This window comes from Populus trichocarpa, chromosome 3 (assembly GCF_000002775.5).
Source record: "Populus trichocarpa isolate Nisqually-1 chromosome 3, P.trichocarpa_v4.1, whole genome shotgun sequence".
Lineage (NCBI taxonomy): Eukaryota > Viridiplantae > Streptophyta > Magnoliopsida > Malpighiales > Salicaceae > Populus > Populus trichocarpa.
The window spans coordinates 3,863,010-3,883,958 of NC_037287.2; the positions used below are offsets into that span (position 1 = coordinate 3,863,010).

The following is a 20,949-nucleotide window of genomic DNA, read 5'->3' on the forward strand; positions in this document are numbered from 1 at the left end:
GGTTAATACTCTCCAAAATAACCCCGTATCAACCTCTGATACAGACACCATTCAAGAACAACCTCTTCAACTAAACAGACTCACCTGTCAAGCTCCCAAAACAACCATTGCTCCAGATATTTCCATATCTACTGAACCAACTGTCATCAGCCAACATAAATATAATGCATCTTCCCTCTATGAATGGAACATAGATGGCATGTCCGAATATAATATCCTAAACACCCTCCAACAAATGACCATGGCAGCTAATGCCTACAAAACCAAAACAGGAACCTCAGACAAAGCCATAGTTGAACTTCTTATTGCAGGCTTCTCTGGCCAGCTTAAAGGATGGTGGGATTACCATCTCACTGAAACGGATCACCTACATATTCTAAACTCTATACAAACCTATGAAGACCAAACACCTATCCTTGACCCTTCAGGAAACACCATCTAAGATGATTGTGTCTACCCTTATCCTTACCATCTCCTTGCATTTTGTTGGAGATCCTTCCCATTTGAAAGACAAAAATGCTGAACTTCTCTCCAACCTTCGGTGCAAGAAACTCAGTGACTTTTCAGTGGTACAAAAATACCTTCCTTACTCGTGTTATGCTCCGAGAAGATTCAAACCAACCATTTTGGAAAGAAAAATTCCTTGCAGGCTTACCAATTCTCTTAGGAGAAAAGGTCTGAAACAAGATCAAAGATACCTTTACAACCAAAACCATACCATATGACCAGCTTACATACGGTGAACTTGTGAGCTTCACCCAAAAAGGTATTAAAATCTGTCAGGATCTCAAACTCCAAAAACACCTAAAGTGAGAAATGAAACGCACCAGGCAAGAAGTTGGTAGTTTCTGTCACCAGTTTGACCTTTCCACCAAAAAACCTTCATGCAGTGGAACCTGTTCACAGCCCAAAAAATATTTGAACCACAAGCCTCCTTATAAACGATCGGCCCATAAATACCGACAACAATTTTATCCCAAACCAGATCAACCTTATTATAAAAAGCCCTACAAATTCAACAAACTCCATAGACCTTTCCAGTCAAAACCCAAACCAAAATTTGACCCCAAAAATATTACCTGTTACAAATGTAACCAGAAAGGACATACATCCTGTTTCTGCAAAGTCAATACCAAACTTCATGAACTCCAAATAGATGAAGATACCATCAACCAAATACAAATTCTTTATATTGGAGCCACAAACACTGGCCACTCTCCTTCAGACACTTCTGAAGAAGAATTTCAAATTGATGAAATAGTAACCACCAGTGCTACTTCAGATGCCTCTACGGATTCCAAACAAATTAACGTCCTAACGCAAGACCAAGAATTCATTCTTGAGGCTATCAAAAGACTTGATGATCCTCATCTTCAAAAAACCTACTTGGATAGACTGTTGAAAGATTTTAACCAACCAGAGCACCCCTCATATAATCCTCCAAACCACTCTCTATTACCCTCTACCAGCACCAATACATATGACCTTACAAAGATTCTTAACAAAAAGAAGTCCAAAACCACAGTCACCATTCCAGAATTACATTCTGAGATCAAAACCCTTAAATCTGAATTACAAACCTTGAAACAAGCCCAACAGAAAGACTCTGCCATATTACAGCATCTCCTGTCTAAAATTGAAAGCCAGTCTGACACTGAATCTGAATCAGAAGATCAAACCATTGAATCTCATGCATTGCCCCATACACTTACAAATATTGAGCATATCCCAGATGATTTCCTGAATGTATTAACACAAATATCTTCAAAAAAATATTTGATTAAAATTACTCTTATTTTTTCAGAAGATTTTAAACTGGACACTATCGCCTTATTTGACACAGGTGCAGATTTAAACTGCATCAAAGAAGACGTAGTTCCAAAAAGATTTTTACAAAATACCTCTGAAAAACTCTCTGCTGCTAATAATTCAAAATTGCATATTGCAGGAAAAACTCAAGCCTCTGTTTTCAACACGGGCATTTCTCTTAAAACATTCTTTGTTGTTACAAAAGATATAAACCATACCATCATTCTTGGCACTCCATTTATTGACATGATCACTCCATATCAAGCACATCATGATTGTATTACTACCAAAATCAATGGCATCAAACTTGTTTTCCCATTCTTAGAAAAATCTAATACTAGAAATTTAAATTTAATTAAAGCATGTTCCATACATACATATCATATCAATGCATCGATTCATGGAAAACAATTCCATTTACATGATTTACAAAACCATGTTTCTTTTTGTCGTATCAACAGACAATTACAAAACTCCGATTTATAAAAGAAAATCATTGATTTACAAACTAAAAATGAACAACAGATTTGTTCAGATTTACCTAATGCTTTCTAGAAAAGAAAACAACACATTGTTGATCTTCCATATGAAGATACTTTTTCAGAAAAACTCATACCTACAAAAGCAAGACCTATACAAATGAATGCTGATTTAGAACAGCATTGCAGACTTGAAATCCGCGATCTCGAGTCTAAAGGTCTTATCCAAAAGTCCCGATCACCATGGTCGTGTGCAGCCTTTTATGTGAATAAAAACTCTGAAATTGAAAGAGGCACACCAAGACTTGTGATCAATTACAAACCTCTAAATTCTGCTTTAAAATGGATCAGATATCCAATCCCCAACAAAAAAGATTTGTTGCAAAAATTACACTCTGCATTCATATTTTCTAAGTTTGATATGAAATCTGGATTTTGGCAAATCAAGATTGATCCCAAAGATAGATACAAACTGCTTTTACAGTTCCTTTTGCTCAATACGAATGGAATGTCATGCCTTTTGGTTTAAAAAATGCCCCATCTGAATTTGAACGCATCATGAATGACATCTTCAATGCACATTCAAAATTTTGCATTGTTTATATTGACGATGTACTTATTTTTTCACAATCCATAGATCAACATTTCAAACATCTACATACATTCTTTCATACTGCAAAACAAAATGGTTTAGTTGTTTCTAAAACAAAAATTTCTCTTTTCCAAACCCGTGTCCGTTTCCTAGGCCATTATATCTGCCAAGGTACTGTGACACCAATAGAGAGATCTTTAACCTTTACAAGTAAATTTCCTGATAAAATCACTGATAAAACCCAATTGCAGAGATTTTTAGGCAGTCTAAATTATGTTCTGGACTACTATCCCAATATTAGTCGTCTAGCCAAGCCTTTACATGATAGGTTAAAAACCAACCCCATTCCTTGGTCTGACCTCCATACCGATCTAGTCAAACAGATTAAGAAACAGGTTCAAACCATTCCTCTCCTTCATTTAGCTAATCCTTTAGCTCCTAAAATAGTCGAAAGCGATGCCTCTGACATAGGATATGGTGGGATTCTTAAACAAGTACAAGATAATAAATAACAAATACTCCGGTATACATCCGCCCACTGGAATGATTGTCAAAAAAATTACTCTACTATCAAAAAGGAGATCCTTTCAATTGTTCTTTGTATTACAAAATTCCAAAGCGATTTATTAAATCAAAAATTTCTTTTACGTGTTGACTGTATATCTGCAAAAGAAGTTTTACAAAAAGATGTCCAAAATCTTGCTTCAAAACAGATTTTTGCCCAATGGCAAGCTATTTTAAGCATTTTTGATTTCGATATTGTCTACATTAAAGGAGATTCAAATTCTATCCCTGATTTCCTAACCCGAGAATTCCTCCAAAACAGGTCCTGATGCCACCTAAAGCAAGGGCTAAAGACAAGGGCAAAGCCCCCCAAACACAGCCTACAAAACCAGAAAGCCCCAAGCCTTCTGCAAAACTCATGTCTTCCGCCATCCTTTCTGCCAAACCTGTCAAATCCTGGTATGAGGCAGTTATTGAAGAAGAAGAACCTACAAAACCACCACAGGTCCAACCCGACACAGTTCAACATTGGGTTGACACCATCTCCAAATCACCAGAATTACTCCTGGCATTACAAAAGGTGTCCCAACAGGCCTCTAACGATTCCATATCTCCAACAGGTAGTATTTCCAAATCCCTTTCAAAACCCCAAGGAGGTTTTTCTACTTCAAAACCCCTCCTTTCTTTACAACAAACCAGTTTTCCAAAAACCAAATCCAAATATATTTTCAAAACTACTTTCCAAAATATTTTAACTATGGAAGAAGGATTTTATCATGAAAATCCTTCCATTGCTGCTTCAACGATTTTCCCTCCAAATTGGTACTACAAACCCTGGAGTTTAGCCAAACCACAATCCTACTATGCCACCATCCTTGAGATTACCAATTCTGTCAAGTTCAAACACTTCAAACTACATTCTGATCACACTGAACCCGCATATTCTACATGCATCATTCACAAAGGTATTCACCCTAAAGATTGGGGGCAACCCTTACATCAACCTCTCTCCTTCCCCATACACTTCCGTACAAATCCTCAGGACTTCAATACTACCTAAACGTATTGGGATTACCAACAGGCATGGTTCAATGCCTTCCTCCTACAAAATCACAACCATAGCCATTCTTGGCTTTTCTACTTCCATAATACAATGAATACCACAAACCTTCCCCTCTGGTTCCTCCAATGGTGGGACTACTATGGTTGCCACGTTGACTACCTCAAAGACCATCCTCTGGTTGAAAATGGTTACCTCCATTTCAAAAATAATTTTCAACCAGCCCCTTCTGAAAGGAAGTTTTCTTCCCTTCTCATTTTCTGTACAAAAGTTTTTGTTCCATGGGTATGTTCCTGGTTCTATGACTATAATCTACAAAACAGACATCCAGTACTTGTTCGGAAATTCAAAATTAAATGGTGGGATTCCTTTGCAGCTGAGTCCAAAAGTTCCAAATTAGCTGTTACGGAATGGTTACAAAAACATCAAACGGCTCCCATCATTGATCATCATCCTGAATCAAAGTTTCTAGCCCGCAAGGCTCAAACGGCAGCTCTCCTTGCCTCTGCTAAAACTGAAGAGGAATACCTACAAATAGTACAAGGCATTATACAAAGCCAAGATCCAAAAACAGTCTTGTCCCACTCCAGCTCATCTGGCTCGATATCTCCTGCCATTTCCCTTGGAGATGATAATGAAGATGACTGCTTTGGTATCTTGCCACCTATCAAGCGACATTAAAAAAAAAAAAGTATTTCGGACTTTCTCAGGCTCATCTGTTTAGAGCTCATATCTTTTTGACTCACCTGTTTTGAGTCTCTTTGCTAAAAAGCCCATTTGTTTTAGGCTTTTTCTACAAATATTACCTGCTACTACAAACATACAAATCAAGTGTCGGTAGCAAGAAGACAACAAATGAAAGCCCCACAAAAAACGTGGGCATCTTTCATTTTGTCATCACCAAATCATGGCAGACAATACCACATGGGTTCACATGGGTTCTGAAGGCATCTCCAAACTTTTCAACAAGACGTTTTGGCCTCTTCCATGGCAACTCGTCTATAAAAAGAAGACTTCTACAACCTCAGAAGGCAGACTAATTTTTTTCCCAGAAAATTTTACTCTCCCCTGTAACTCATATCTGTAATCCATCTCCGTTCTCCTCTATAACTAATATCTCCTGTATTAATTTTCGTTACAAATTTAAGTAAGATAATCTTATTTTTATCTACATTTTGTTATATCTGTTCTTGTTCTTTTTGTTCTTGTTATATTTAAGTATGCTCTGTGTTTGATCAAGGATCCTGACATTGTTGGTCTTGCCTTGTTCATTCGCATCAGAAATCTGTTTGTTTATATTCTTCTTTTCTTTGTTCTTGTTTTTTTTATAAAATCAGTATATAGGCTGGAAACCTGTGACCCGATCTTTTAGATCATTCTCAGGTATAACAACGCCACGTACTGAACTCTACTTTTTGTTTAGAACTATATATATATATATATATATATATATATGAACAGTACAACCCCGAAACGGCACGCCGAAACACTTCGAAACTGAAACATTCCATTCCAATTGAAAAAACAAAACACCTACCGAAACAGAATTGACAACCTTGGTTACAACCATTACCAATCCCTGAGTGGAAGTGGGAGATGATCACAATGGACTTTGTGTTGGGACTACCTAGAGGAAAGAGGGGAAATGATGCAATCTGGGTCATTGTGGATCGACTAACTAGGTCACGAGACAGAAGGAGCAGGTGCGTGATTTTCCCTCCTTTTTGCACTTATACAATTTAAAATTCTTCTAGTGAATGCAATTACAATAAATATTGTGTTCAATATAAATAAAGTCTAGCGTATATACAAGATTAGCTTCGGCTAATGGCATCTGTGAGACTTTGCAAGGTTGTCTGGTTCATGCAAGTAAATAAAAGTATTCAAATTAAGAATATACAAATGAGTATTAATTGGGTTTAAAAGATTTACAAGCAAAATATAAGTTGTCTGTTAGAATTCTTATGGATCCGATAGAAAATTATTACTTCTTTCATATACATTACATGAGCATATGTATATTTCTTTTATCAATATAATGGTATGTTTATTTATGTAACAGGTCCATCAAATATCCAAAGAGATCATTAGTTTAGGACTCTACTTTGTCAAGCTTATGTAAATATTTAACTTAAACAAAAGGGAATTAACGCGTTTATGTAGTATGCTTTTGTGTAAACCTTGATGTATTTCTAAAAGTTCAGCTTAGCATGTAGTACTTTAGTTATCTTATAATTAACCATTTTGAAATGTTTAAGAACACTTATTATGTTGCATTGCTTTCTTTGCATGTTAGTATTCCTTTTTCTTTTAAATTTTATGATATGATATGTGGGCTATGTTCATATTGAACTTACTCGTAGGATATATACACACACACACACACATATTGTGTGGATTGTATGAGGTGTTGAATTATGATGATTGATATAAGGTCCGGAATTATGGGACCTTGTGATGATGGGTTGATTGAGTAAATTGATAGTAGTCGATAACTTGGGATGTCCTAAATACAAATGAAACTCTGCCGAATTTTTGGTAGATTTTAAAAAAAAATTACCCTCAAATTAAGAGAATATGTTGGGATCTTTTAACATTGATCAAGTCGTACAGCCCGGTTGTTACAAAAATATTCAAGCATAGTTTTCAAGACCAGAGGCCGGCCATAAACAAAGTAAGGGCCACCACTAAGAACGGCAAGCTTGTCAGCTTCAGAGGAGAATGTATAAATCAGTCACCTAGAATCATGCATATTTAGCTTAGCATTACATTTCAAGGAACTAGAGATGAGGTTATTCAAAGCAGTAAAACCTAGAAATTTCCCAGCAACATAGCCAATAATGCATAGTTTCCACAAATCCTTATTATTGCCAAGATCATCATCCATTAAATGACATGATGTAATATAGTTAAAATCAGGATAATGCGCTCTCAGTAGTAAGAGAGAGAGTAACCGGTTGTAGTGAGAGAAGCTCCCGTTTGCGTGAGTCTATTTTCCTCTCATTGTGCGGCGTCTTCTCTTCTTGCTCTCTGCACTTTAATGGTCTCCTCTAATTCACAACTCTATGGCCAAATCCAAGAACAAATCTTTGATTTTACGGTTTGCTCAGCAAAACTACAGTCTTCAAGCCTCCCGCCCTTCGTTCGCTTCGCGTGCACCAAGGGCTCTGTATCATAGTAGATCGCCTATCCTGCAAGACCCCCCGTCTCCTTCTAGAGCCTCCACCCCTCCTAGAACTAAGGTGGTCTTCACAGATGTTGTTAGTTCCTCTCGTGGGGTTAGGGTTTGCTCGAAGGGCAGAAAGAGGGACATGCAGAGAAAAACACCTTATGCACAATCATCTTCCTCTCCTGCCTCATGTGGACAAGATGATGGCTCTTCTGGCAGCACCAGACCTTACCTTTCCTCAGATGACCATTCTGATGGGTCAAGTCCTTGTGGTTCCTACCCGGGTATTAGAAACCCTAACCTAGGACTGAGCGCAGACCCTTCTCTCCCGCCAGTTTCTGGGCGCGGCCTCCCCACTTTTCATCTTGCTGCAGTCACCTCTTCGGTAGGCGCTGCCATTTCCCCTTCCCTGATGAAAGGCAAAGCTCCTTCTGGAAGTCACCGGTGAGTCTCCCTTGATAACCCAACAGGTACTTCGAACATACAGTCTCCCACAATAGTGCATTTTCTTGAATATGCATCTTCAGCATCTTGTCACTTTAAGGAAACTGATCTTGGAGAACACATAGATATGTGGCAGTTCTGTTTAATCGATTATATTCCTGGGAAATTTCCAGGGTTTTCAACTTTGTCGAAATTCATTAGCAATTCCTGGAAACACAAAGCAAATTTTACTATGCACGACTCTAACTGGCTAATTTTTGCTTTCTCCTCTAAACTGGAAATGCTTGATATACTTGGTGGCGGTCCCTACTTTGTCTTTGGCCGACCACTCATACTGAAGGTCATGCTAGAATTCTTTGATTTCACAACCACTAATATGATGCAGATGCAGATGCTGATTTGGGTAAGACTTCCTAACTTACCTCTCAAATGCTAGTCTTTAATTTGCCTTTCAAAAATTACTAGTATGATTGGGAAGCCCATTCACTGTAATGCTCCTACTGCCTCCATGACTCGGCTATCATACGCTAGAGTTCTTATAGAGGTTCACCTACTTGTTGATTTGCCTACTTCTATAAATCTAGTCCTGCCTAATGGTTCACCTTAACTCAGCAGGTAATGTATGAATCCCTACCTCGTTTCTGCAAACAATGCAGGGTTCTCGGGCATACAACTTCTACTTGCAACAAAGGAACTGGTCACAAATGTAAGAAGAGATCCCATTAAGCTCTTGTTCGCTCTGGTTATTCCAGTCCTTCTGCCAAAACTGCTGTTGTTGATAAACAACAACCATACCGTGAGGGCCTTCATGACGAACCATTCATAAATCCAATGTTTGTTGAAGTTGCAGCAACTGTGGATGAACGCCCTGTATCTCATGGGCACAAACGGACTAAATTAGCTTAAGCAGGACATTTGAATGCTGAACACTCTACTTCCCCAAATGTTATACATTTCTCTTACAATAGTAATGTTATTGCAGATGTGGAGCCTGTCAAAAGGCAATATCTAACTCGTAGCAAAGTCCTTATGGCCATCAGTTTGGGCCAATAGGGGAGACATGCAACCAAGAACCCCTCTACGGCTGATCCAAAGCATAAGACCATCTCTGATGATTCTGCTACCTTATCCTCTCTTTGAATTTTTCTCTTTTGGTTTCATTTTTTGTGGATCATTATTTGCAAGGGAGTATGTTCCCTCTGTTAATTTATTTGTACCCTGTCATGAATTTGTTATGTTGTTCTTCATCTTATGTTGATCAAGTCCCTGTCGGGTCTTGGTTCTGTGTTTCTCTTGTGCTGCTTGTTTGGCTTGTGGGCCTGTTATTTTATTGGTTCTTCTTGCTTGCTTTCTCTTAGGCTTTAGGCTGAGGTAAGCCTATGGTTGTTCCACTGGTTTTTCCTTTTGTGCAGTGTTGTTGGGTGCTGTCTTTTTCCTCCTGCTGAGGTTCTGGTGGTGGTTGGTTGTGGTGTTCCTTCTGCTGGATTGGCTGAAGGCCCTTGTTGTAGCTGGCGTGCTTGTTGTTGGTGTAGTGTTCCTGCTTGTTTTCTCTTGGCTTTTGTAGTCGAGTTTTGCTTGATGTAGTGTTCCTGGTTGGGTGCTATGTTGCTGGTTATGCTGATGCATTACCTGCATGCCTCCTCCGTTGCTGCTATAGGTGTTGCTGGCTGATTATGTTGCTGGCTGATTATGCTGCTTTTTGCTATTAAGTTTAACAGTGTCCTTGCCTGCTCCTCGCTTTGTAGTTGAGGTTAGCTTGTTGTAGTGTTGCTGGTTGCATTGATGCATTGCCTTCTTGCCTCTCAGTTGCTGTTTTAGGTTTTTAGGTTATGTTTTCTAGCTTCAGTTGTAGTTTAGCTGGGCAGTTGCTGCTTGTTCTAGTTCTTTTGTTTAGGGCTGTTTTCAGCCTCTGTGGGAGTTTGTTCCTCTATCGTGTATAAGGGAGCATGTTCCTTTTTTCTGCTCATATTTGTATATATTTTGACTTGCTGGTTCTTTAGCTCTGTTTCATTTGATCTATAAATTTCTTACATTTGATTAAAAAAATAATTAGGATAATGCACTAAGGATGGAGACTCACTCCAATCATCTACAGATGATTTACCTTGTGGGAAGCCAGTAGAATCTCTACCATGGTCTCCAGAAGGGGCATTAACATCTACCACGGGAAGCGAAATGCATGAAGAGTCAACACCAGACGAAAAGGGAACCCAAGAGGGACGGGGAGCTGAGGTACTCGATTTAGGGCTAGAAGAGTGTCCACACCCAGAGCCGGAGGGAAAGGAAGAACCAACGTCAGCATCCGAACAAGATTTAGCAGTCACTGAGTTAAGACCGAAGGAACCAGACCCGGATAGATGAGCACCAAAGGGATGCCCAAACTTAATGGCATCAGGACCAACCACATTAAGCCCAAAAGGAGCAAGAGAAGGTGTTGCTTGAACAGGAGTTTGCGTATCCTCCATGTCGAGGCTCTTGCCCCTATTGCAAGCCCTAACATCACGATAAGGACCAGAAGCTCCTTCAGTGTCAACACTAGTACGAGCTGGCGAGGGTGAGGCTAGTGCATGGGTCGACTTTTCCTGCATGGCAAGAGATTTGTCCCAATTCTGAGCCCTAACTTTATAGGAGGAACCAGCCGAGGGTCTAGAAGATTATAAATGACCGTCGTGCAGAGCAAAACAAAGAAGTGAAGCTTTCTTCATTGATTTTTCCATAGGAACTAGAATGTTTCAAGAGACCTATATAGAAAGGGACGACAGTCACTTCTGAAATACAAGAAGAAAGAGACAAAACACAGCCACCGAGAAAAAAAAACGTTGCACAGTGAAGAGAAACCTTCTCTTTCTAACCAAGAGCTTATCTCACTACAACTTTTTTTCTATTAAGAGCTCTTTCTGGATGGACGACATCTTTGATAATACTGGTGGAATAGGTTGGTTCAGTATGGTATTGTTTAAGGTTAAAATGTTTAAAATTTACTGAACTTTTAATTTCAAAGATGGTCATGTAGTAAGCATGGGTTTTTGTAGTGTCCCAAGGTTTGAAGTACCACCCTAAAGGAAAACATTTTGCAGCTGTGACAACAGGATTAGAAGATATAGCATAAGCCAAAGTTTGCAATTTTGCTGACTGAGGGGCTTTGCCCTTGTCTTTGGACTTCGGAGGCATCAGGATCTGTTTTGGAGAAATTCACGAGTTAGAAAGTCAGGAATGGAATTTGTATCTCCTTTTATATATTCAATATCAAAATAAAAAAATACTTCATATAACTTCTCATCGAGCAAAAATCGTTTTGAAGTAATATTTTGAACATCTTTATGTAAAACTTCTTTAGCAGATTTGCAATCAATACATAAAAAGAATTTCTAGTTTAATAAGTCGATTTGAAATTTTTTAATACATAGAACAATTGAAATTTTTTCTTTCTTGATGGTAGAGTAATTCTTTTGACAGTCATTCCAATGGGCAGAAGTAAATTGAAGAATTTGCTCTTTGGAATTTTGAACTTGCTTGAGAATACCCCCATACCCTAATTCTTACGCATCTGTTTCTACAATCTTAGGAGCTAAGGGATTGGCCAGATGAAGACAAGGGATTTCTTGGACTTGCTTTTTAATCTGACGAACAAGAGCAGTATGTGCATCGGGCCATGATACTGGGTTTTTTCTCAATTTATCATGAACGAGTTTTGCAAGTCTACTGATATTAGGATAAAAGTCTAAGACATAATTTAGACTTCCTAGAAACCTTTGTAAGTGAGGTTTATCAAGGATTTTATAAAGAAATTTGTTAGCAAAAGTAAGGGATCTCTCAATGGATGTGATGGTACCTTGGCAGATATAATGATCGAGAAAAAAAACACGAGTTTGAAACAGAGAAATCTTTGATTTGGAGACAACTAAACCATTTTTTTTTTTTTGTAACATGAAAGAATGTTTGCAAGTGTTTAAAATGTTGTTCTAATGATTTTGAAAAAAATAAGATCATCAATATAAACTATGCAAAATTTGGAATATGCATTAAAGATGTCTTCATTATACTTTGAAATTCAGATTGTGCATTTTTTAAACCAAATGGCATAACGTTCCATTCATACTGACCAAAATCAACTGTAAATGCAGTTTTGTAACGGTCTTTAGAATGAATTTGAATTTGCCAAAACCCTAATTTTATATCAAACTTAGAAAATATGAAAGCAGAATGCAATTTTTGTAATAAATCTTTTTTATTTGAAATTGAATATCTAATCCACTTTAGAGCAATATTTAGTGGTTTGTAATTGATCATAAGTCTAGGTGTGCCTCTTTCTATCTCAGAACTTTTACTGACATAAAATGCAGCACACGACCAAGGTGATCTAGACTTCTAAATCAGACCTTTAGACTTTAAATCTTGGATTTCGAGTCTACAATGTTGTTCTAATTCAGCATTCATTTGGATTGATCTTGCTTTTGTAGGTATTTGCTTTTCAAAACAGTTATCTTCATAGGGAAGATCAATAACATGTTGTTTTCTTTTCCAAAAAGCATTTGGCAAATCAGAATAAATTTCATGTTTGATCTTGTTTTGGAAATATGAAGTTCGTTTTTGTAAAATAGAATTTTGTACCTGATGTTCAATTCTTTGTAAAGAATAAATCTTTCTTCAAATCATGTAAATGAAATTTTTTTCATGGATCAATGTATTGATATGATATTTATGTATAGAGCATGCTTTGATTAAATTGAGATTTCTAGTTTTTGATTTTTCTAAGGGAAAACAAGTCTCACACCATTAATTTTTGAAGTAATGTAGTCATGTTTGGCTTTGTAAGAGGTGATCATGTCAAAGAATGGAGTTCCAAGAATGATGGTATGATTTATGTCATTTGCAACAAAAAAGAAATTTTTAAGATAAAAACCATTGTTGAGAATGGATGCTTGTGTTTTTTCTAAAAGATGAAGTTTGGAATTGTTTGCTGCAGAAAGTCTTTCAGAAGTATTTTAAAGAGATCATATAGGAACTACTCCTTTGATGCAATTTAAATCGACACATGTATCAAACAAGGCAATAGTTTCAAGTTTGTAGTCTTCTAAAAACTAAAGTAATTTTTATTAAATACCTTTTTTGCAGTAATTTGCGTTATAACATTTAAAAAATCTTCAGGAACATGTTCGATGTTTGATAATTCATGATCTAATACATGAGTCTCAAGAGTTTGTTCTTCAGATTCTAGTTCAGAATCTAACTGACTTTCTAACTTGGATAGGAGGTGTTGTAATATGGCTGAGTCTTTTTTGTTGGGCTTGTTTAAGGGTTTGTAACTCAGACTTAAGGGTCTTAATTTATGATTGTAACTCTAGGATAGTAGCTATAGGTTTGCATTTCTTTTTCTTGCTAATGATTTTTGTAAGGTCATAAGTGTTGGCACTGGTTGTAAGTAAGATGGAATGGTTCTGAATAGGTTGGGGTGTCTCAGGTTTGTTAAAATTAATCAACAACTTGTCTAAATAGGATTTTTGTAATTGGGGATCATCTAATCTTTTGATGGCTTCAAGAATAAATTATTGGTCTCTAGTTAAGACATTGAGTTGTTTGTGGGACAAGGTTTCAGAATTAGAACTAGAAGTTGCCAATTCATATATTTGGAAAGCTTCTTCAGAAGTGTCTGAAGGGTTTGATTCAATATCAGAAAATGCAATGAAAAGGTTTTAAATTTGGTTAATAATCTCTTCATCTATTTGTAGCTCATAAAGTTTTGTATTGACTTTGCAGAATCGAGAAGTATGACCTTTTTTGCCATATTTGTAACAAGTAATGTTTTTTAAGTCAAGCTTGGGTTTGGGCTTGGACTGTGAAGGTTTGTGGGTTTTTTTTTTTTTTTTTGCAGTAAGGTTGTTCTAGTTTAGAGTAGAAACGTTTTCTATGAGTTGATCTCTTGTAAGATGGTTTATTGGGCTTTGAATAAGGCTTGGACTCGAGATAGTTTCCATTACAAATGGGTTTTTGTACAGACAAGTTAAATTGTTGGCAAAAGCTTCCTAATTCTTGTCTGGTTCGTTTCATTTCCCACTCCAAGTGTTTTTGGAGTTTGAGGTTTTGGCATATTTTAAGACCTTTTTGGATAAAACTGACTAACTCTTCATATGTCAGTTGGTCATAAGGAATGATTTTGGATGCAAAGGTATCTTTGATTTTCTTTCGGATCTTTTTCTCTTAAAAGGATAGGCAAACCAGCAAGGAATTTTTCTTTTCAAAAGGGTTGGTTTGAGTATTCTTAGAGCATGACACGGGTGAGGAAGGTGTTTTTATACCACTAAAAATCACTAAGCTTCTTACATCTAAGGTTTGAAAGGAGTTCAACATTTTTATCTTTCAGATGGGAAGGGTCTCCTACAAAATGTAAAGAGATGGTTAAGATGAAGGTTGATACAACATCTTGGATGGTATTCCTAAAAAAAAGTCAAGAATAGGTGTTTTCTTCAGTCATTTGGATGGAATTTAGAATTTGAAGATGTTCAGCTTCGGTGAGATGATAATCCCACCATCCTTTTAACTGGCCAGAAAAACCAGCTATAAGAAGTTCGACTATGGCTTTATTTAGGGTACCAGTCTGGGTTTTGTAGGTGTTGGCTATCATGGTCATTTGTTGTAGGGTGTTTAGGATGTGGTATTCTGACATTCCATCTATGTTCTATTCATAGAGGGAGGAGGCATTAAATTTGTATTGGTTGATAATGGTAGGTTCATTTTGAATGGATATGTCTGGGGCAGCCGGTGATTTTCTCTAGACAAGTTTATCAATCGCAGAAGTTTCTTCTCTGAAGGTGTCTTCATTAGAAGTTTGGATATGATTTGTTTTGTTATTTTGAATGGTGTTAATTTGGTTTGTAGAGGTTGAAGCATTGTTACTAACTTGAGGGGAATCGGGATCAATTAGGGTTAACGCTTTGATTTGATGGAGGTGGTCTTCGATGGCTTTGAAAAAGTCATTTTTGTTGTTTTGGAGTTGTGTTTGGCTTGTGTTGGTGACTTGGTAAGGTTTGAAAACTAGGTTTTTTAACTTGAGGTCTATAGGTTTTGTAGTTTCAAAAAGGTTGGCAACAGTCCTTTGGACATTCTTTTCTATTTTGGTTAATTATTTGCTTAAGGTGTTAAGGTTGGTATTGGTAAAATTGTTTTGTTGGATAATATGTTTGGTATTTGTAATAATGTCTTCATTGGAAATTTTGTAAGGAGTAGATTTAACTGTTTGATATTTATGTTGGATTTTGAGGTTTTTTAAGGGTGGATGTTCAGACTTGACTGAAGGACCACTAGCAAGTTCCCAAACATGAGTTTTTATTTCTAAATGTTATAGGACATGCATGTTTTGTAGGTGTGAAAGGATATGTAATATGATGTTCAGATGCATAATACAATTCCAACCATTTTTATGTAATGTGATGAAATCATAGAAATATTTTTGTATCTCGTGTCTTTATTGTAAAAAAGTTTTGAAAAACCAAGACCTCTTGTCAGAGTAATGGGCACCATAAAAATCATTTTTAAAATAATTTTTGTCAACAACAAATTCTTTTTCTGAAGTCAAAACATTCAACTCGTTTTGGATGTTTTTTGTGACTGTAGAAGAGGTTGGAGGGGATTATTATTCAGGGTTTGTATATAAAGGTTTAGGTATATTTGTGGTGTAATCTACATTTTGAAAGCTAGTATTTGGAATATCAAATGTTGATTTCCTAGGTGGATTTGTTTGGTATGGTGTATTTATCATAGAAGAGATTTTAAAGATTCTTGCTAGATCTATAGTATTGGATGAGGAAGATTCATCCGAAAATCTGGAACTAGTTGAGTGTCGATGGAAAGATAATTTGACATTTCCATCAGTATATTGAGTTATTTCTTTGATCTAGATATTTGGTTTTGGTGGTTGTGGTGGTTGAGGTTGTGTTACACCTTCAAGCATCCAGTCCTTTGGAAAGGTTATATCTCTCCACTGGATGGTTCTAGGAACAACTGTAATTGATCTAGAAAGGTTAGTTTTGAGGAGTAGGGTTTCACCGTTTGTGATTGGAATTTATGTTTGCTGGCAAAGGCTGAAAACATGGCTCTGTAGTGGATCTTGAAGATCAAGGCGATTGGAATCGATCCTTCAAGCATATTGTAATTATGGGTTTTTATTTGTAGGATCATGCTTTGTAAGATATTTTGGTCTTTGAGAGATATAGTAAGGTTTGGGTAACGGTCAAAGAAAATTGGTTCACTGCATAGGCTAGACTCGATGGAACTTAGTAAGGAGTCTTGAGAGTTTTGAAATCTAGCATCTCTAAGTACTTCTAGAATGGAGGTATTGAAACCTTCTTTGGTAAGGGGTTTGATCCCAACTTGTAATAGGTCGATATGAATATATTTATAGTTTCAGTCTTGATGTTTTTGCAGGGATTTTTTAGAAAAGAATTGGATAGTTTCAAAGGGTTTTTTGAGCTAAATATCTCTTTTTTTAGTTTTGATTGTAAAATCAATTTTGAAAAGATCAAATTTGAAATTTTGATAAATATGTGTTTTTAAAATTTTTAAAATTTTTCAATCATCAATATTTTTTGTAAAATCTTCAATTATAATTTCTTCACTATTTATAACTCTTTTATTTTAAAAAGATTAAGTGGTAAAAGAAGTTGAATAGAAGTTGTTCTACAAAAAACAGAATCTATGATTTAAAAAGATAAACTTAAAAATGCAAGCCACAATTTATATAGGGTTTTTGCTCTTTTATCACTCAACGAGACTTACCACCATTCAATAGCGTTCACCTATACTTCTAATGTTTTATCTTCTCACCACGAATATTGTTTCTTATAATACTATTCTTACCCAAATCCCAATAGACTATAATACCAATAAATTAAAACAATAGATCAAAACAAATAGATCAAAATAAAATTCTGATGTGGATGAGGAGGCAAGTCAAGGAACGACAGGATCCTCTATCACACATATAGCATACTTAATTTTGCAAAAAACAAAATATAAATTTGAGGAATTTAAATAGAAGTTGATCAATATAGTTTGAAGAAACTAATATTTTATAATCAAGTTATATATATAAAAAAACTTTGGGTTAAACATAAAACTTATAAAAAAAATTAGAGAACAATTATTATAAAAAAGACAGTTTTGACATCCAATTGACAAGATCTGTTTAGTGATCATACTACAATGGGTCAATCCTTTGATGATAAAACCTAACAACACAAACATTTATATATAGGTATATATACTTCTGCTATTTTTTAAAAAAATCTTTGGAAACCAAAAAGTTACAACTTTCATATTTAAAATGCATCCACACTCAAAAATACAAATTATCCCACCAAAAATTATTTACACATAACAATTAAAAAAGATATTTGCATACATGATCATCAACTCATGAAAAACAAATATCCACACAATATATCATCAACATATGAAAACCAAATATTTGCACACAATATCAACATATAAAAACCAATTATCCACGCACATGATCAACACATGAAAACTAAATTATCCACACACCATATCACATTATAATTATACAAATCCAATAATTAAAAATTCATTTTAGATCCAAAAATAACTTGTTGAAACTATCAAAATCAACTGAAACAAGTTGGATCGAGACGAACGGTGTCAGCACATGCATCTCACGTGCTGGTTGATTAGGTGCTAAGATTGATGGTGGTGCGTGCTCTTCACACATTACTATTGAAAGGTGCAAAGGCTAAAAATAGCGGGTTTTTAGGTGAAAATTAATGCTGTGATATTTGGGTTATAAGTTGGGTTGTGATTTCAAATGTTTTATGGATGAAATTTTGGGTGGTGTTATCTTTTAAAATTGGGTTTGGAGATTGGATTTTCTAGGAAAAACCAAGATTGTTGTTGTTAGAGAAAAGTTCAGGTGTTTGTGGGTTAAGAAGAGGTAGTGTGTTTTATGATAGATCAGGGCTATGTTGAGAGGGAGATTAATGTGAACTCGAAAGGCAAGAACCCTAGAACCCACTATTAAAATAGAAATACCCTCAGAAAGCTAAAATCAGATTGATAGAAAATCCGACCTAATAATTACCTTAACCAACAAATTGAAGTTATTAGATGAAAAACTCCAACCCTTTAATTATAAATAATTAAGAACTTAAGGTATAAGGAAGAATCCCACTGATGCAAAACCCAGAGGTTAAGAACCCTAGAATCCACAATTAAAACAGAAACAATTAAAGAAAGCTAAAATTAAATTGATAGATAATTCGATTCAATGATTACATGAGCCAATGAACTGAAGTTATTGGATGAAAAACCTTAAACATTTTATTATAAAGAATCAAGATTTGAAAGTATAAGAAAAAACACCTCAAAGACAACTAATCTTTGATAAGTCCTTAAAAGTTTGATGAAGAATAAAAAATACAAGCAACCTCGTAATATATAAAATATTATTCTGAAATAATTCAAGTTTTTTTTTTCTAAAAAATACCTAAATACAAACTAACTTTATTTATACTTGATAAAACATCCTAAAAAAGACAAGAAAATTTTTTAAAAAAATGTTATAAATGAAATAGAAAAAATAATTATAAGCCAATTAGAAAAATAATGCAATTCTCACATAGTAGCTTTTGATTTTATTACAAAGTCTTCTTAAACTTCGATTGATATGAACGTTTAACCTTAAAAAAAAACTTTTAGAATCTTCAGATAAAATTTCAATTTAATTCAACAATCATATAAAAAATTATTCTTGTTATCACAAAATTATACATTAAAAAAACAATTCAAAACTACCTCTAATATTCTTAAATAATAAGAATTGTTGTTGCCTAATAAATCTTTGCAAAATAAAAATTGTTGTGTAATTAGTAATTAATCTTACAGGAAAGTAAGGAATCCAAACACAAAACACGGGCAAGAAACAAAGGAACTCATGGTGTATCATTGTATCTCACCTGCCATTACTTGGTCCACAGTGACCATTAAAGAAGCTAGTGAAAACAGAGGCTCAAAATTGACAGTGTCGGTGAACAAAACAGAGGAGCTAGTGAAACAAAAGGAAAATTACAGCATAGATTGATGACACCAAGACAGAAAGCAGCCCAGATAGTAGCATATGAACACAGATCTAACATGAATCAAAAGAGAGAAGAAAACCTCTATGTACTACTTGTCAAAAGGGATTTATTAATAGAGAAAAAGAAAGAGCATGAGGAAGAGACGGGGGAAATTTACCTGGAGTGGAGAATGAAGACTTGCTGATCTCTTTTCAATGGTTAGATTCTGAGCTCCAAGAAATAAGAGAGAAGAGGCAGAAGGAGAGGAAGGGATAGACACGAGCGAGATTATTATTTTTTTGTCATTTTCCTCCCCTTCCCCTGACTGAAAATGTTTTATCGTTTTTCTAAAGAGAAGAACACTGTAAAACACACAAAATATTTTCCCTAAAAAAATATTTTACGTGAAACAAACGCCTCCAAGTCAAGTGCACTGTGTTCGTGGGTTGTTTAATCATGGAAGAAGAGTGAACAGAAAAAAGTTCCTTAATTGTTTGTTACCCAGTGATGAATGTGGACCAGCACAGAGTGCCATTTCTTGCCATTATTCACCAGCAAAATGATCATCTATGCCATGAGAATTTGTGTTGAGCACAATTGATCTCCCAATGTCGGCCTCCTGCCACCCTGATGAGAGAAAAATCAAAACCACCTGCCTGTAGCCCTGATTTCTGGTTGCCTCATTTTGGCTGTTGGAATCCCCGAGGAGGAGAACAAGGACCAGGTCTGTCTCGATTCTAATCTTGCCCAACAACTTGGTACTATGAAGAGTTAAATTATCACAGGAGATTACTGAACCGGTAGGTCTCTGTTTAAATATCTATGTTGATGGGTATAACTTAACTGATTAGGTTTTAGATTTGTTTTTTTGAGATTATTAATTCGAGTCTCACAAACCTCAGGATCATTGGAGGTTTACATAGTTATTAACTACATGACCAGTGAAATTAGTCGAGATACGTATAAGTTAGCCCGAATATCCATGTTAATAAAAAAAAATTACCTGAGTTCTTTGCAATTACAAAAAAAAAATAATAATGTGTTTGAATTCATGTTTTTTAAAAAATTAAATTTTTTTTGTTTAGAATTAATTTTATATATATTCAGATTATTTTATTATGCTGATGTTAAAAATAATTTTTTAAAAATAAAAAAAATATTATTTTAATATATTTCTAAATAAAAAATAATTTAAATAACTATTATTATATTTTATCATATTTTACATAGAAGAATCTTTACCTGTAGTGTAAAAGGAGGGGAGAATAACGTTTTGTCTTGTAGTGGTATCTAATTAAACTGTTACGAAGAATTATTTGATTTTTAATGCATCAGAATTATTTTATTAAACAAACACATACCTTTCTTCAATAAAATATTGGAGCTCCGTCAACATCAAATTTCATCAAGTGTTCTGTAATCTTAGAGACTGCTTCTTTACATTGTGTATTGTATAATCGAAGATCCTTGAGGCTGAATGCCCAGATTGTCCTGCTGAAAACCCACATTAGTGTGTCACTAAAACAAAATATATTCCTTGTGGGCTCGTTTTTCCTACTTCGCCTTCTTAACGGTGGCAGTCTCACACAAGCGGTGGGTTTTGCAGGTGAAATTCTTAAACCATGGTGGTCCAATTAAACGCCGTCTTGGTGTGTGGTCCATGGGGCTAAGAGGGGGGAGAGCAGTTTCCATTTCCATGGTTCAATTCATTCTGTAGAAAAAGACCTCATCAGTTTAACATAATTAGATTAGTTCCCAGATCCTATCACTTTATTTTATTTTATTTTTGGGAAATTTTGCCGAATATAGATTTCAACGTTCACATT

At 35.4% G+C, this 20,949-nt stretch overlaps 2 long non-coding RNA genes across 2 annotated transcripts in view; one reads left to right on the forward strand and one right to left on the reverse strand.

Annotated features, from left to right (window-relative positions):
* LOC18096728 (uncharacterized) overlaps positions 1-19,900 on the reverse strand; it is a 37,914-nt gene extending 18,014 nt beyond the window's left edge. Inside the window, exon 1 of the long non-coding RNA XR_008058712.1 lies at positions 19,302-19,900. This is a non-coding gene — a long non-coding RNA (uncharacterized LOC18096728). The remainder of the gene's footprint in view (positions 1-19,301) is intronic.
* On the forward strand, positions 7,903-10,374 carry LOC127905058 (uncharacterized). Its single transcript, XR_008058711.1, has 3 exons — positions 7,903-8,083; positions 8,231-8,460; positions 9,040-10,374. It is a non-coding gene; the product is annotated as an uncharacterized LOC127905058 (long non-coding RNA).
* Positions 19,901-20,949: the final 1,049 nt, after the last annotated feature.